Raw genomic sequence first — 19,548 nt, 5'->3', positions numbered from 1 at the left:
TAATCCAGATTACATATAATCAGTTACTACCCAGCTCTTCTTTTCAGCACAGTGTACAACACACGCAGAATTTTCAGTCATTTCTTCAGCAGTGATGGCCCCTCCACAGAGCACTGATGTGAGGTCAGTTACCCTGCAGCGCTGCTCACTTGTATTGGGAGCAGCATCCGCTCTGATACACACCAGGGAACTGTAGTCTATCACATCCTGATAATTCCATCATCAGTCAGAGCCCAAGTCTCCTGACACAACTGCTGACCAACTTCAGCTTTGGAACGCCATGCATTTTAATTGGACACAGACCACAGCTATGTCATAGCCAGCAAAGAGAGAGAGAGAGCGAGAGAGAGAGATGGGGGCGGGGGGTGAAGAGGGCAGAGAGGATAGTGATGGAGAGAAAGAAAGAGGCCAGTTAGGTGGTTGAGAAACCAGGTCATCCTAAAAGAGCTTCATCTCTCTGGTCGGCTAGAGCGATAGCTGCGGGGTTTGGTCGTTGTGTATTTGTGTATGTGCGCACCCCTCAAATCGCACCAACACATGAATGCAAAGTCTACTTACGCATGCGAGCATAGTTACACAACTTTAGTGTGCGGTATTGCAGTGCAAAACATTTGAATGCTATGAAATATCTGCAATTTGTCGACACAGTTAAGGTTGCACATTTCTTTACATTTCCATGCTATTTAGCAGACTTGATATGTAGATTTTGTCTTTCCAAATGTTATAAATGCACTTATTATTAAATAGAAAACAAAGCTTCACATAATTTACTTCTGTTTGTCTCAAACACATAAAGTTTCAATTTTATGCTCATTTAGAAATTCACAATTTCATTTTTTATTAGTTTAAATAGATGAGTCCTTTAGGAATAAAGTGTCTCTCTTTATGAATGGGCTATTGAGTTATTGATTTACTCGATTCGGTCAAAACGCTGTTTCATTCAGAAACTGTGTTTTGCCCGGAGGTTGTACAATATTTGTACAAAAACTGAGCAAAACAGACAATATTGTGTGTAAAAAAAATAACTAAATATCAAGTTCTTATTTACTACACTGTTGTACAAAATCAATATCACATTTGTGCTTAGCAATATTGCACTCGTTGCTTGTGTTATATAATAGAAATATAAGAGACAAAAACTTCCTTAATATCTTGAGTTTGTAAGGATGTGTTCAACTTGAAGCGCAGACTGATTGGACTATGACATCAAAGTACCACGACCAGAAAGCTTTTCATTACTTTGATGTCAAACACTGAATGGTCTGCCCAACAACACTTCAACTCAAACAGACCTCATGAAATGTAAGATGACATACATATGGGGCGTGTGTGTTAATTGCGTTAAAAAATTATTATGCATTTGTTCCCCATTACTGATTTATTAGATTCGTGTGTTAAATCAACAGCCCTAATTATTAGCATTTCTCCGAAATACCATTAAATATTCTATGGGTGGCTGTGTGAGGCTGAGACTAAACATGTACTGTATAAGATTCTAACATCCTCACCCTGTTCGTGTTCATTGTTTCAGCAGCAGTAGATGATGAGTCATTTTATTCAGCCTTGCTTTACACTCGATGCTGTTTCCCCTAGTGTTTGTACTGTGGTTACTGGCTTTGGCTCCTGTTCTCAACAAATAGCCCGATGTGGTGTAAGGTCTAATCAGAATTCAGATTGCATTTTATGTTTGAGTGGGATATGTCTTTAAAAACATTGATGAATCCATATTTGATGCTGATGTTTAGGGTGAAATATGCTAGTAGTTGTATATCTACTTGTAATCATCATCATAATCATTCCTCATGAGATACTGTTGTCCCATTTAATTTTTCAGAGACATTTCAAGGATTCGATATGATGAATGGTTTGATTGTCACTGGATTTAAGCTTTATATTTTTTATAATCTTTATTATTGTTGTTGTTGTTGTTATTATCATTATTATTATTATTATCATTATTGTTATTATTAGGGTAAGTCGTGGCCTAATGGTTAGAGAGTCGAACTTGCAATCGAAAGGTTGTGAGTTGGAGTCCCGGGCCGGCAGGAATTGTGGGTGGGGGGAGTGCATGTACAGCTCTCTCTCCACCTTCAATACCATGACTTAGGTGCCCTTGAGCAAGGCATCGAACCCCCAACTGCTCCCCGGGCGCCGCAGCATAAATGGTAGCCCACTGCTCTGGGTGTGTGCTCACAGTGTGTGTGTGTGTGTGTTCACTGCTCTGTGTGTGTGCACTTCGGATGGGTTAAATGCAGAGCACAAATTCTGAGTATGGGTCACCATACTTGGCCGAATGTCATGTCACTTTCACTGTCACTTTTTCACTTTTCATTGAATTAAAAAAAGAAAATACTTTATTTGATCTATTTTTTTTTTTTCATAAGGGATAAGCACACTACAGCTTTAGTATATTATATAGAAATTAAAACCATACAGTGGATGCTGCTTTATTGGGACCTAACCTTAACCATTTTGGTTAGGTCCCAAAATGTAACCTGCTGATCAGATCCAATTTCAATTCTAGAGCAATTAAATATCTGTTAGGAACATCATTAATCACATTTCTTTCATTTACTTTGAAATAAATGCATCTCCTAGCCAATATGCAATTGGAAATGGGAGAGGAACTAGACAATGGTGTGTGGAGTGATTTTAATTAGCATCTGCCAAAAAGTTTTTTTTTTTTTGTTTGTTTTTTTTTTCTTCATTAGGTAAGCAGCTGTATACAATTGGCTGGCTATTATTGTGAAAAAAAAAAAAAACCTTCTTTAGAGTGAAACCAAACCTGCTGCAAATCCTGATCACCATGTCTGGGTAAATCTTTGGCTTGTGACCTGCTGTACATGATCACTTATGAATAATCTGCTAAAAAAAAAAAAAAAAAGATCATTTTGCGATGAAACAGAATTCCCCATTGTCTAATAGAGGAACACAGTGGAATAATTACAGTCAGTCCTTGCCTTATTTACATCCTCAATAATCAGGACAGCCTCTGAAGGTCTCTGAAGACTTTGCATTTACAAGATTGCTGTTTCTCATTTCAAGTCATCCTCTCTAACAAAAAATACCTACATGTTCTCATGTCTGGTTCAGTCTATGAATGTATGAATGATGTCTATGTCGCCGGAGCCTGTTTATGTGCTGCTCATAAAAAGAAAAAGAAAAAAAAAAAACTGCTGAAAGTTTAATCAACAGAATGGAACATGAATACAGTTGCCTAGATACGCAACATGTCACACCCGAGGCCATAAATCAACAACTTTTTTTTTTTCTTTTCTTACATCATAGTTATCTTTTATATTCACGCTATGGAAATAAAATTGCTCAGACATGAACCTCAATTTTCTAAAATATTATTAGAATATTAATAATGAATTTTGATTAATTGTAATTAACTGTGTTTTCAATGCAATTTGACATTAAAACAGGATATCGCAGTGCTATTTGTAAAATAATGTAATTAGTCTGATTAGTTATTACTGCAAGTGATAAGTAAGATCACTACCTTTCCAAAAAGCCATCCATCTATCCATCCATCAATCCATCTATACAGTTAATAATATAAATAATAATTAGTGTGAAGAGGTATATAAGGTATTTATAGTATTTACAGCATGTAAATTTGTTATATACAAAAGCATTATTTGTTAAAAAATTCAACACGTTTACATTCACTCTCACATAGCAGGGTCATATTTCTCTCTCATCTCTATATATATATGTGTGAACATCAACACAACATTTACCTGTGTGTGTTTACATTACATAAGCAGTTCATGCTTCCCGGCACCCCTCCAGACATACAGCCACCCACACACAGGGCATTCTGACAGAACAGGCTCCTGTCTGTTTGTCTGAATCAGAGGATGGTTTGACTGAGATTCCTATTACAATCTGCCTGCACAGAAAGATTCAGATTGAAAGTGCGTATCTCTCAATTAACCACATTTCTCTGATTTAGTGACAAGGCCACTGTTAATGCCAACAGCAGTGCTACAGATGCAATACAAACCTCCCAAGAATCCCTTGTGGGAAAGATTACAGTTTTTGAATATTTTTTTAAAAGAGTGATTTTTACACAAAATAATACAGAAATAATAAGCTTTTAAAAAATAGATGTAAGTGCAAAATGATTGTTATGTTTTCTTGCCCTTGCACTAATTGCATGTTGATTGCAAATGTATGTAATGGATGGACAAATCAGACACGTTGTTATTTGTTATATTTAATAAATAATCCAACAGACCCCAATCTAGCTGTCTGTAAATGACCACCTAGGACACTGGTGGTCACCATGGCAGTCAGGACACCTCAGCCTGATAACATAGCTTTTATGGCCCAATGGGATTGACCTCAGCCCACTGAAAGTCACTTTGAAACAGACACATAGGAAAGGACTTATTTCATGAATTCATAGCCAGACTTTTCTGTGAATTAAATGCATATCCCCAAGTCGGTGTGTGTGTGTGTGTGTGTGTGTGATTATTGCTGTCTTGTATAGATTATTTTGTATTGTATACTGTTTTGTGTGTGCTTATGATAGAACCACTAGTAAATGTAACCTCACCTATACCATATTTAGTATCTGAATGTGTGTTTTGGTTATCTAGATGAGAATGTATAGTATAGGTTGATACCTATGCAACATATTAGTGTTCTAAGATTATTTAATAGTTTTTGCATCAGCCCCCAATCCAGTTACATATGCTAAATACCATGTTTAAAGGAAAAGAGTCGTAAACTTTCCCTCCAAAAGTATAAGTCAGCATTGGCTCACTGACCTCTTTTATGAGCCTTGTTACATCTTGTTACATGCTCTAATTCACTAGTACTGGAAGAAAGTTATTTTCTGTGGCCACGAAAATATAATTTCTTAGAGTTGATATAAAATTACACTGAATGTTCACAACAGATTAGTTGATGGTTATATTACTTCTACTACAGTTTCTACTATAATAATTAATTGTAATTATGTACATTTCCCTTTTTTAGCTAATTCGCTAATTTGCTACATGCACTATTTATAATTGATATGTTATGTTTTTTTTTAATATGCAGTACATTTATTTTAAAGTTTATTTTAAATGCAATTAGTTACATTACTTAAGTGTGCTTTTGTACCCAATTAAGGAGGACCTAAGTACATCTTTATATGTAATTTCATAATTACTTCTCTCTTTGAAATGGTTCAATTGTACTTTTGATGCAGTGACAAGCATTTACATTAAACTAAAATATACTTTAAAGTCATTTCTATTCAAACTTGCATGCTCATTTTTAATGATAAATTTGCAATGTAGTACATTTCAAATATATTACCTTTTCGCATATTATGAAATACATCCAAAATAACTGTTCTTTAAATTGTTTTAAAAGCAGTCCAAAAGACTTATGCATCATGTTCCAGGTCTTTAAAAGTTATATGATATCTCTGTCTGATGAACAGACCAAAACTGAAGTTATGTCATGACAATCCATCTACTGTAGCTCTTAAATTTCATTTGCTTTTGTTTATTCAAATATGCTGTGCCACCTTTAATATGTGGATATAAGATATAAAACCCACATCAGATTACAGTCATTCACAGTATGCTAGATTCCCTCTCTTTGTCTCATTGGTACTTCAGCTTCATATGAAAAAGATGGGTGTCCTGCTCCCTGAGGAATAAGGCCTGCAGCCTAAGAGAGTGACCACTGAAATGAAACTATGAACTGAAGGCCGCTAATTACATTATCACTGAGGAGCTTACCATTTTGCCCAAGATGTAAGTTGCCCCCATGGACTGCAGGGAATCTAATAAAAAGCAGTGGCCTGTAAATTGTAGCTGTAAGTGTTTTTCCTGTGCTGGTTTATCAGTGTCTCTTCCAATTTCAGTACTATTGGCAATGTTTTAAAGTTTTTGTTATATCAACACTTTGTTTATTCACTTGGAATTTGGAGAAATGTCAAAGAAATTATCAGATGTGCTATAACTATGAAATAAATATGAAATAGAAAACATTTATAAAGCATGTATAGCTTCTTGGTATAATAATGCAGAGACAATACCTAATTTCAAAAACTCAAAAGCCTTAACAAAATTGAATCATAAACATTTCAAACAGCAAGGATGAAAAGCATGGAATCACATTAGATTAATGGTGCTTCTACTATTTTCTGTAGATTCAAACAGTTGTGGTGCTATGTGGCACCACAACTAACATGTACATGTACATCACAGGGCCGATATATAATCCAAATGGTTGCTAAGTCCAAAGACAAATAGCAGTGCAGAGTAGCCAGAGGGCAGACCATCTCGTTAGCAGTGTGATTTACTATCCCCGGCCCTAGACAACAGTGTATGTGGGTGTGTTTGATGATATGTAGTCACTCTGATGGAACGAACAAGCTGACACTTCTCCTTCAAGCTTAATGCATTGCTGTGCATTACATGCAACTGTCACGGGCAAGGAGCTTCGGATAAATTTTAACCTGGGATGATGTATATGTCTGTACACTGTCTTTAAAGGGTCATATGACTTTGCTTAAAAGAACACTATTTTCTGTGTGTTTATGTGGTTTAAGTTTCAAAAAGAACATTCTTTTTCACATACTGTAAATTATTGTTTCTCCTCTATGCCCCGCCTTTCTGAAACACGTTGATTTTTTACATAGTTCAACATTCTGAAAAGTGAGGTGTACACTGATTGGCCAGCTATTCAGTGCACTGTTATTGGCAGAATGCCTCAAATGTGTGATGGAAATGTTACACCCCTTACCATACTGTGATGATGTGTGTCCCAGCAAAACAAATAAAACCCATTACAAACAAGGCATTTGTTGCATCCAGTGGAATGACTTTTGCGCGTTCAAGCTCGTTATTTCCAATGTAGGCTCGCGGTTTTTCCAGGCGCTTCCGCACTGCATCGAGTTAAGTAGGCATGGTTTATCCTCCTTATAAGTCACAGCATATTCACTGGGCTCCTTTACAATGGAAAAGGGACAAACAGGTTTCTGCTGTTTGATTTGGACATGAAGTACAGTTTCAATGATTCACTGGCCAGCAGCAGAACTCCTCCAATGTCAGGAAAATGGGAACTGCTGTGCAGATGTTTCGCACAATAATTGCAAAAGAGAGGACTTGGTTACTAACCCTCTCCTAGCCTTCCTGTTTGAGCCCCTTACTATGGGGACAGTATTTTACAGTAAATCTAGCTGTCATCACCTCTGAAATGGGTTTTATGGTCTCAGATCCCGCCATTAACAAAGCTTGAAATGGTGACGACACATCTGTAAAGATGTGAACATGGACTGTTTTCCCTCAAGAATGAGGCTACTCTAGGCTTTAGTTTTGCCATGTATCTTGATATTAAACCAGGTCAGAGTTACCGCATAGACGCATTGGTGTTCTCTGCAAGTGAACTTCATTTTTAGTGGCGTTTACTAAGGCAAGCATCACTACTGCTATTGCTTATTCTTAGGCTTAGTGATTTGAACAAACCCCACACCTTAAAGTTTTTTTTTTTTTTTTGGCAAAGTTCTCAATTACTCAATGCTATATTTGTCATCAGACATTATTAATTTTTTCCATAAATGAAAAAAAAAGCCATCATTTAATTAACCCTAACCCTCGTGTAATTTATACAACATAGGCTAATTGGAAAAACAAGTCCCCTACCTACAATTTTGCACAAAAAACATGTGCCCACGTAAAACACCAACAGGTTTTATTCATTTTCACATGAATATCAATTACAGTGGCAGATTACTGATTAATAAAGAAATTGTAGAGTTCCCCGTTTACCAATTATTGTGAGATTGCCATCTCGTAAAATAGTTATGTTTTCCCCTGAAATCCGCTTGAAAATATCATTTTTGCTTTAGCAGATTTGTTGTGTTTCTCATATTTGTTTTTGTTATTACTATTGGTTATGGATTAAGCTTTAGTGTAGGTGGACACTTCATTTTCAAACTGCTGCAGTATGTCTAACAACCAATGTAATAAAACATTGCTACATTCTTGTTAATCTTTTTCGAATAAAACTGAACATGCTTTTAGTGCTACTCACTGGATATTTCACTTTGAAAGTGTCGCAACATAAAATCATTTTGCAGAAATGTCGCCATGATCGTGTTTTTTCCAATGAGCCTGGGTTGCATTTCTTTTTTATGTGGAACACAAAATAAGATATTTTGAGGCACATTCTTCAATCATCTCCCTTTTTGTTCCAAAGAAGAAATCCAGGAATTGGAATGACATGAAAATTATTTGATCATTTACCCACCTTCATTTTGGGATGAACAATTACTTTAAAGGGTTAGTTCACCCAAAAATGAAAATTAGCCCATAAATTCCTCACCTTGAAGTCATCCTAGGTGTATATGACTTTCTTCTTTCATACAAATCCAGTTGGAGTTATTTAAAAAATTGCCTTTGATCTTTCAAGCAGTTTGATGCCACTTAACGGGTGTTGCACTGCATTGGCCTTTGAGAAGTTTAACAAAATGCGCATCCATTAAGAAAAAGTGTCTCACACGGCTCCGGGGGATCAACAAAGGCCTTCTGTAGCGAATCAATGCTTATTTGTAAGAAAAATATCCATATTCGGATAATTTAATAATAACTTTAATCTAGCTTGCGCTCCCTGTTGTAAAACGAAGGCAGTGCCAGGAGCATGAAGTATGGGGTCAGCATTGTGCATGCGTCGGTGAGTCTCGTGAAAACCAACGTTTGATGACAGGTGCAAAGGAAGTAAAGTTTCCTTACTTTAGCAAATTAAAACCATTCTCCTTTTGGCTTATATCGAAATCCTTCGACATTCTTCTTTACAAATCCTCGTTTTGTACTATTAATTAGTGACCATTGTTTTATTTCATCTCTCCACTGGGTTTCCTCGTGCATCACTTCTGAGCGGCGCATGCTCAAAGCTGACCTCATAAGTAATTTCCCTGGAATCTAGATTAAAGTGATTATTACATTTTGAATATGGATATTTTTCTCACAAAAACTCATCAATTCAATAGGAGGCCTTTGCTCACCCCTGGAGTCATGTGAGACACTTTTTTTATGAATGCACTTTTTATTAAACTTCTCAAGGACAGATGCATTGCAACACCCACTGAGTGGCATCAAACAGATTGAAAGATCAAAGACTATGTTTAAAATAACTCCAACTGGATTCATCTAAAAGAAGAACGTCTTATGCACCTAGGATGTGATTTATGGCTTAATTTAAATTTTTGGGTGAATTAACTCTTTAATATGTCTGTCCACCTGAGGCAACATGCTCTACATAGAAGAAAAAAAAAGTGACAGAAATATTAAAAAAGCAAAAAAAAAAGCAAACCTTTTTAATGAGGACAAAAAAAAATACTGAGGGCACATGAATGATACCTCAAACCGTGCAAACTTTGCATGGCAGACAATAAAACTTGCAAAACAGTTTAACAGATGCAAACTGAACGAGACAACCAAGCCACATTTAGGTATCAGAATTATGGGTGGACTTTTTTTATTCAAACCAATGAGCAATCACCTACTGTAGCAGCAGTATGACAACAACATAGAACAGAAACAAGTTGAAATACTCTGATATGTAGTACATTACATCATGTTGCTGCAGTGGGTTTGCTCCCACCTAAGGTTTAAGTTGTCATGGACACCAGCACATTCTTTAAATAGTTTGCACTAACTGCTAACACACACAATCATTTTGTAGACACTGGCCTCAATGAGGTCAGACTAGATGACTTAAGACACTCTAAAAACAGGAGTATCGGGCTGAAGTCTTAACAGCATGGGTGGTAGTGGTCAGTCACTGACCATTAATTTATGGTATCATTATTATTATTAATAATAATAATTTCTGTGGTAAATGTATCATGATTTATAGTCCTGAACAACTGCTTCTGATAGAATCAGTACATCATGGTGGTCAATCACCTGATGAACACAGTAGACTGACTTTATATTAAATGTGAATTTAACATTGAAAGTTAATGTGATATAAATATTGCTACTAATCTTTCATTGTTCAGAAAGAGAGCAAATAACATTTACATTATTAAAGATTATTTTCACTGACAGTCTAGATTTCATTCACTCTCAAAAACACTGAAACTGTTAACACTGTGAAATCAATATCTTAATTATAGATTCATACACACATCTGCACTTTGTTGTTTCTGATGAGAGAATTCGCCAGAAAGAGGTATTCAGTCAGTGAGCGAGTGAAGGAAGCACCGGCCTTTCAGAGATGAAATTGGAAAACCTCTGATTGGCCATTGCATTCAAAAGCTCAACAGAATCGTGTGTGATTGGTTATAATGCGCAGCGCTGTAAAAACGAGTCTGTCTCTGGCTCAGCGCCAGCAGCAAGAGATCACAGATCTGAATTTAGCAGCTGATGATATGACTTGCTGAACGTACCCGCACCGGTGTGATTGTATTAAAATTAATAAAATCTTAATCGGCTATTTTTTGTCTTTTGGAAGCTGCATTCAACTTGACTCCCCTCTTTTATAAGCCACGTACAACAAACTAATGTCACAGTGATATCGTGTACTGTAATCGAATGTAGCCCAACTTATTACCTGTTAAACAGTAGACAGCACACGCGTTCATCTAACAAGGATCTCCATCGCAAGCAAATAATAGCCTTTCCAGATTTGATTTCAATTCAGTGCAATTCCATAGCCCCGTTTTCGACGCTGCTGATATTCTTATACGTTACAACTCTGAGTGAACCGCTTCAGACCCTCAGCGTGCGGCAGGGAACTGAACGACTCCTTCAAGCTGATTCATGAACCAATTCACTCATTTGCCAATTGGTTTGATCAAGCCTTTGAACAGAATTGACTCAAAAGAATGAATCATTTGCGAATGGGCATCGCTCATTGCCCAGAGAAAAGTAGACGGCGCGTTTGGAATAAACTGAAGCATAACATTTATTGCATTAAGATAAAGTAACGAGAGGAGTGTCACCCACAGTAACGAAGTAAATGTACAGATTTTTCCCAAAACAATTACTCAAGTAAGAGTATAAAGTACCCATCTTTAAAGGGGGGGTGAAATGCTATTTCATGCATACTGAGTTTTTTTACACTGTTAAAGAGTTGGATTCCCTTGCTAAACATGGACAAAGTTTCAAAAATTAAGTTGTACGTTTGAAGGAGTATTTCTGTTCCAAAAATACTACTTCCGGTTTGTCAAAAGTTTCGGAAAGTTTTTCGAGTATGGCTCTGTGTGACGTTAGATGGAGCGGAATTTCCTTATATGGGTCCTGAGGGCGCGTCTGCCGGAAGAGCAGAAATGTCACAAAAGGAGTGTGTTTTTGGTTGCCAGGGCAAGACAACCCTGCACAGATTACCAAAAGAGAAACAGCATTAAGGGACCAGTGGATGGAGTTTATTTTTACAGAGCATCAATGGAGTTGTGCAAGTGTTTGTGTTTGTTCCCTGCATTTCGAAGATGCTTGTTTTACAAACAAGGCCCAGTTTGACGATGGATTTGCATATCGTTTATTTCTTAAGGATGATGCAATACCAACGAAAAAGGGTCACGATCGTGTGTTGGAACCACAGGCGGTGAGTAAAACTGCTTCAAATATCTCTGTGTTGTTAACTTAGCTATCGGCGCGTAAGCACATCAAGTAAACAACATGTGATGTTGTCATCAAACTGCACTTTCCACATGTACAGCTTAAAAAAAAAAAAAAGACGACAAAGTGGAACTTAACCGCTAAGCAAATATATACAGTTTCAGTACATACCACATAGAGACTGATTGCTGATGCTGCTCTTGTTCAATTTCAGCCTCTGGATCTGATTCTGGATCATAAATATACGCTGAATCTGACTATTAGCCATGGTTTGTTTTGGTTGGTTTTGTCCTCACGGTGTCACAGCTTCCAGACGCGCTCAACCCAAAAGCCTACTAGCGCTCGTGATTCTTTAGCTCCGCCCACACATCACGCCTCCAGGCACTCGTGTTTTTCCGGGAAAAATCGGTACAGACTATCTTTCTCTTATGAATATAATAAAACTAAAGACTTTTTGGAGTTATGAAGGATGCAGTACTACTCTATAGGTACTCAAGATTAACAGGATATTGAGTGAAAACGAGCATTTCACCCCCCCCCCCCCCCCCCCCCCTTTAAATATACTCCGAAAAGTATTAGTTACCCCGAAAAATTACTCAAGTAAATGTAACGAAGTAAATGTAACTCGTTACTACCCACCTCTGTTTAACAGTAAAAAGAGGAACAGGGCCGGCCCTGACCAATTTGCTGCCCTAGGCAAGAACTCAGAACTCAGAACAACTGCTAACATTAAGTTTTCGGTAAAAATAACTGCCATGAAATTATAGGATCTTACTCCTATGCAATAAATTGTTCTTTCACTACATCTCTTTACCTCTGTCTTTATCCTCTTCTCTTCTTTTTGGCACTGTCATTTATAATGTGTCATGTAAATTCGGCCTTCCGTCACAATCAGGAAACTTTCACCGTGTCTAGAACTGGCGCGAGCTGCCAGGCCCGTTTCTACGAGCTGTGTGTTAACAAAAGCAGTGCTGTCTACATTGGATGCGGCGTCGGGCACGCACTCTATTTCTGACGCACTTCAAGCACTCGATGGGTGGGGGAAGATTTAAGAGCTTTTTTTTTTATTTATTTTTTGCTTTATTTGGTAGTATTTCGAATTAATGGGTTTTAAATAGTAGCCTATTATAAAAAAAAAATATATATATATGTAAAAAAATAAAATAAAATTAAATTAAAAAATTCACTCGTTCACTCATTCTGTCGCCCCTATGGATGAGTGGCGCCCTTAGCATTTTCCTATACCGCCTATGCCGCGGGCCGGCCCTGAAGAGGAACGTCGTTGCCTTTGTGAACAGCACATTTTTGTATTTACCGGTAATATCGTTCCAGTAATTCTATGGCAATTTGAAGCGGAACAGCGCCTTTTAATTATATCACATGCCAAAATAGTGCATTACCACCATCTACTGGTGTATCTTGTAGCTTTATGTTTATTAATTATTGTTATTTTAAATAACATTTTGCATGGAGCAACATTTGAAATTCAACCCATAAAGTATTCTAACATTTGGCATTTAACATTAAAAACTTTGTGTGATTTTTCTTTTTTTTTCTTTCTTTTTTTTAAGGAAAGAGTCAGATGTTTAACATAAATGATATAATGACTTTCAGGAGAAGGTTGATATTTCATGTTTGGCACTCCCTACTATGATATTTCAATCCAACAACAAGAGATGGCAGCAGAATAGGATGATGGAGAAAATCACTGAATTATTGAAGAACACTGCATCTTAATGCTCTTGATTAGCGTTGGATTATAAATTTACTTTATTATTATGAAAATACCCAAGATGGCTTGAAGAAAAAAGATAAACCATATATGTGTGACTTGTTTACTTGTCTTCATGTTTAATCGGTTCAAGCATTTCTATCTTCTTTTATTCATTACCAGTGATAGCTGGAGGTCTTTATTCATATTAGGGATTTCCTGGAACATCATGAGTTCTATTACTTCTGTGATGCATTTGTGGAGTCTCTGCGTGAGGGCGCCCTCTGGTTGCCAGTTTGAATGAAACAGACATTACATGATTTAAGCACTAAGTAATGCGCACTCCCCACATAGCAAACGGACTTGGCCCACATGTGGCCTCAAGGTGGCACTGCTGGCCTCCTGTCGGCAATGACATGTACCCTTTCAGCCAGAGCTGGGCCATGTGTGGCAATGACAGCTCGGCAGGGATCTGGCAAACAACATGAGGGCCGATTGTTGAGGAGTGTGGCCCAGATCCGTCAGGTGATATGTGGCCCAAATCAGGCTAAGATCTGGCAGCATATTTTGTGACCCATGATAAACAAAATAAATACAATATTGCAGGATAATGGTTAAATGATCACACACATTTTAATGATGTGTAGTATTGTTAAAATGAAATGGCAAGTCAAAACAGAATGAAACATTATCATTTAAAAAGTGCATTAAACTGCACTTAATTATAATTTTATTACATTTTATATTATTATTCTTGCTACAAATAATCTTATAATCCGTACTTCAAAAAAAAAAAAAAAAAAGAGAAAGACAGAGAGAGTATTTAAACATTATCATGTAATATTTATTTGGTTTACTATGGGGGACACACTGATCTATAATAGAGAGTGGGGGCACATCATTTTTATTAGTATGCTGCCATGCACAAGCATTAAATAAAATGATCATGAAAGTATTTTATTTTTATTTAAATCCTGTATCCATGTGATGCTTGGTGTGAGGCACCATAACAAACCGATATCAAACTTCAATTCAGTTAAGTTCAAGTTTATTTGTATAGCGCTTTTTACAATACAAATTGTTACAAATAAACTTTACAGAGAATTACGTTTCTACAATATTTAGTAGTAGCTTATAAGTGGTGACTGTCAGTTTGTGCACGTATGACAGGATTTTTAAGAAAAATGAATACAAGACGTAGTCAGCCAGACAGCAATTATTATATGATGCAGTCACACTTGTAGCAATATTTGTAGGTTCTGTTTGCTGATTCAGGGTTAGCATCATCTGGGGTCCTCTGAGGGTCAGCATCATCTCTTCTCAGGTGTTCTGGATCCAGACTGGAGCTTGTGTAAATCCTAGTTACCACAGGATGTTAATCCCATGGCAAAACATAGAAACCAATAGAGACATCATTAGCATAGCTGCTGTTGATCTAAACAATCTTAGAGCCTGCCCTTAAATACCTGTATAGTTTTGTAATCGATCTATGTCATGATCTATGGTGTCAAACGCAGCACTAAGATCAAGTAAAACTAGTAATGAAATGTAGCCTTGATCTGACACAAGAAGCAGGTCATTTGTATTTTTAACAAGTGCAGTTTCTGTGCAGTCCAAATGCTCATTGACTCTCGTCAGTTTCATCAGAGATTGTGGCATGCCGTGTTTCCGGTGATGCGTGTTTTGAATGAGCAACGCGCGCCTTGACGGAGTGGATCGGGATAGTATTTTCAGCGTTTAACAACTTAAATTATGCCCTGCTCCTTACACTACTATTATATTCTGCCAGAGGGGACTGCAACAGCAATGCATCGTCATTTGGACTACTGTGGTACTGCTCTTTGACACATCTCTAATAAATTCTTATGATTAAGTTACATGTGTCTATGTTACGTTTCTCCTATAGACTGTATACTTTATACACTCACTCTTTATTGGTTGATTGTTCTTTATAATAATAAATAGAAAAACCAATGCAATACGTTTTTTTATTGACCAGTTAAATGAGATGTGGGTTTGAAGTCTCATTTTCTGTTCAGTTTAATGTACTTTATTGGCATAGTTTGTGTCTACATTAAAGCATGTCACAAAATGAACAATTCCGTACATAGTAATATACAAGGTAACAATATAAAATATTAAAATCCCAGACAGCAATATAGTGTTGGCCCAGATCCGGCCCAGATGCGTGAAATCCATTCAGGGCCGGATCTGGGCCAACACTGCTTGCCGTCTGAGTTGGGTCTGGGCTATATACGGCTCAGGTGTGGCTCAGATTTGGGGATTCTGGTTTACTTAAGGCTGAGAATTGGCACCAATAATAAAACCTGTTTTTGCCCAGTTCAGGGCCAGCTAAGGCTCATTAACTGGCTGAGTTTTGGGCCAGTTATGGCCCATGTGTGGCCCGAGTCTTTAATCCAGTTCTGGGCTGCTTCAGGGCCGTCTTTCTTTGCGGTACTTGGGCCGAGGGAAAAGTCATTGTGTGGCCCGAATCTGAGCCAGAAGACATTTGCTATGTGGGTCAGTCATATTTTTGGCATAAATAGATAAAATACTTCTCACTAAGTAATTTGAAGTAAAAATATGATAATCCATATTTTTTTCTCCAGTGTATAGAAGTGTGCATGTGTTGCTTTCCCCACACAGTGAATGCATATTTAATATAAAAGACATGGAAATGGGTTTTTGATTTTACCTACCTCTTGATAAAGGACAATACTGTCAAAGTGTATTTTTTTATACAACAAAATTGTACAGTATCATGGTGTGCTGTACAGTTATAGGCTGCATGCATATTAACAAGTATCCTTGCAGTTTTTATTTTATTTTATTTTATTTTTTTTATTTTATTTTATTTCTGTAAAATAAAATTAGGGATTGTTATTATCTTATGATTATTTTTTGTCTAATTATTATACACTTGTTGCAATTTTGCACTTTGACAGTCTGATATATTTGAATACTGTGTGTAATAAAATAAAAATAGACTGAAATAATAATTAGCATTGCTGTTTAAATACCAAATATTTTACTTACATTCATCATTAACATGTATTCAGTTACTTGTAATATATGCAGTGCAGGCCAAAACTAATAATTGATATAAGTGGTTGCATAGGGCCCTGTGACCACCAGGGGGCCCCATGTCAGGGTTCAGACAGTAATGCTGGGTATAATGACTTTGATAAAGTTTCAGTCGGGTGATGTGCTAGTCTTTGAAAGAGAAGAGGCATCACTATAAAACTGGTGCAGACTGCAGAGAAGTGGGAAAAGAGAAAAGAAAGTGATCAAGATAAAAGTGAGGGATTTTAAATATGTATTGTTAAAATGGCAGTTGCTGCATCGTGCTGTGAGCGCTTTGAAAACGCGGTGTGGATGTAACAGCATTAATGAATATGTACGGTATTATTACAGTGGGTACATCAAAATACGCAAATGATTCTACAGATCTTGTTATCCCAATGGTTTGGATTTTTACAACACTACACGTTTGTTGTGTAAAAGTTTTTTTTCATTGCTCTAACAAAAGCAGCAGAAGTGCTGAATTGAAATGCAAGTTCACTCTCCGACAGCAGATGGCACTTTAGGAATGGCAGCAGCCATTACCATGGTTACCCCTCTTCACAAAGCAGTGTTGCGTTAGCACGACTTCTGAAACCCGCCTGTTTGCCACAGAGGTCAAAGGAAGTCAAACAGTTTTTACATTTTCAAACAGAATTTCAGATTATTTTTTTATTAATTTTGGTGTTTATCCAATAACACCAAATATTTAAATACCATACCTTTATTCAAACATTTGTCTACATGTATAGTGTTCTTGGAAAATCTGAAAACTACTTTAACTACTTAACTACTTCAACTACTTTAACTTATAAGAAGCTTGTAGATTATCAAGCTACAGTTTCAAAACTGTCCATGATTTTAGGTAGTTCTTATCACGCTAATGTATATTCAAGTGTTCATTTTTCTAATAATTTTTCTTTTAATTAGTTATTTGAGGCTTTAAAAATGGGGTGTAGTGTCACGATTGTGAGTTTTCAACTGGGTCTGTGGGAGTTTGGGTGGATCTTTGATAACGCGGCTCCAGCTCACGATCACTACTGCGCAGACTGAGGCTCCAAATGAATCACTACTTCTCAAAATCAGGCTCCAAAATGAATCATTACTTCTCAAAATCTGGCTCCAAATGAATCACTACTGTGCAGATTCATGACAGCGGTCATACTGGGATGTTTCGGCTTCACTTTTCTATAGTGGAAGGAAGTGGAGACGTGTCTTCAATCCTTTTTTACAGTTTATGTTCAGTATTCACCCTACTGCTTATTTACTTATTTACTTAAATAAATACCCATTATTCACATGATGCCCATGTAGTCCAGTTACATTACAGTACAGTGTAGAAAATGAACTAATCCTGAGAAAAACAAGAATTAAGTTATGGGTCTGATAAACCTGCATGACTCAAAGTGTTCGGTGATCACACTGTGTCTCACAGGGGGCACACTCCCACATCCAAGGACAACTGCACACCGCAAAATCTCCCCTAATTGCTGACATCTCTCCCAGCTGGCATAAAGTCTCTTAATTAATAATGAATACACCTACAATGCTCCAGCTAGTTTCCCTATTAATTAATTTGACTCCTGAAAGCAGCCACACAGCTTCTCTCCCATGTGCCAAAGCTTAAAAGTAAAGGAGCCTTTTTGGCATGTGTGGGCTGAACGTGCATCAACACAGGATGCAAAAGTAGCGCGCATTCAGCACAAAAGTGCGGCAATGTCAAAGCGGGGCGATAAATGGACAAGCACTGCTCAAATGATCTCTATCCTGATGAGCAGAAAATGCCATCTGATTTATGGGGAGAGAGCCGGTCGAAGATAAAAAAACGCTTGAGGAGGCTGTACCTTTCGCACCCTCTCATGCTACAGTCTTCTTTTACTTGATGAATGAATGTGTTTAGTATGTGTGTGTTAGGCGGTTATGCTTGGAAGGAGAATACGGATCCCTATTAGAGGTATGCAAGCATAGAGAGCACACTTTCTTTAGCAGCTTTGATGAGACACATTGTAGCTGAAGGCGCAACAAAATAGCACACTTCCAAAATAACCCACGGCACCCTCTCTGCACCCCCGGTGATGGATGGGGAAGACTAGTCCTTGGGAGTCAGGAGGGATCTGTCAAGGACAGGATACAGCCCCCTGATCGTCTCAGATAAATACACAGTGAAAGACATGTCATTTATCGCAGGGCCTGAGATGGAAAACCCGTTTCATTATTATACCTCAAAAGAGCCTTTGGGAACCATTGACCTTCCGGATGCAGTTAGAATAACCGACTCACCGATGTCACTAGGGTGGCCATCCGCCTGGTTTTAGGTCGTTCAGTCTGGTTTTGAAATACCACGTCTGCATACTTGCACAGCCTTGAGCCGGATGCTCATTGGCCTCCTTTTAAGATTATCACTATTTTTATACTTTATCCAATAGTTTACAATTAAGAAATAATATGCTGTGTTTAAGTTAATACTGTATACCCCCAGTTTCACAGACAAGGCTTAAGCCTAGTCACAGACTAAAATGTAAGTCTGAGCTGTTTCAACTGAAAGAAACTTTCACTGACTGATCTTAAAATATAGCAGTGCCTTTGTTTCATCTCAAGATGCAGGCCAGTAACGTTTTTCTTCTAATGTAATAATCGAACCAAGTTGAACCAGGCCCTGGTGTCATACTAAATATTGTCAATATCAGTTGTTTTGCCAAAGAAAAATTATTATTATTATTATTATTTCATAATCTTTTGATCAGGTGAATTAATCCATGAGCCATTCATAAAGACAATTACTTGCTTTACTACCTTTATTCCTAATTTTGAATGAATGAATTGAATAAATGAATTAACAACCAGATGCTACCTAGTTTGTATTTAGTTTTCCCATTTCACATTTTTCTATTCATTATATTTTATATTTAAAACATTAATATCATAACATTAAATAAATTCTACTGCATTGTGTAAAACATATAAATGCCACTTCCGATGCTGCTTTGCAGTGAAGGGTGGATTTTGTTGATACTGATTTGATTTATAAAATATGAAATCAATAGCATCCTATTATTCAAATTGCATTTATATTGAATTATATTAAATTATTTTATATTATTCTAATTGCATTTATTGAAGACATTTGAGAATTTCCATGAAATGTTAGAAAAGTTGCACTTTATAAAGGTAAAAATGCTTCATAATGCTTATACTGTA

General features: G+C 37.0%; 1 protein-coding gene across 1 annotated transcript in view; it reads left to right on the top strand.

Moving 5' to 3' along the window:
- LOC127942327 (gamma-aminobutyric acid receptor subunit beta-4-like) overlaps nucleotides 1-19,548 on the top strand; it is a 57,707-nt gene that overhangs the window by 4,070 nt on the left and 34,089 nt on the right. The gene's annotated exons all lie outside the window — the stretch shown is intronic.

The sequence above is a fragment of the Carassius gibelio genome, chromosome A21, assembly GCF_023724105.1.
Source record: "Carassius gibelio isolate Cgi1373 ecotype wild population from Czech Republic chromosome A21, carGib1.2-hapl.c, whole genome shotgun sequence".
NCBI lineage: Eukaryota > Metazoa > Chordata > Actinopteri > Cypriniformes > Cyprinidae > Carassius > Carassius gibelio.
Note: the sequence above shows the minus strand (reverse complement) of the source record. Positions and strands in the feature narration are given on the sequence as shown.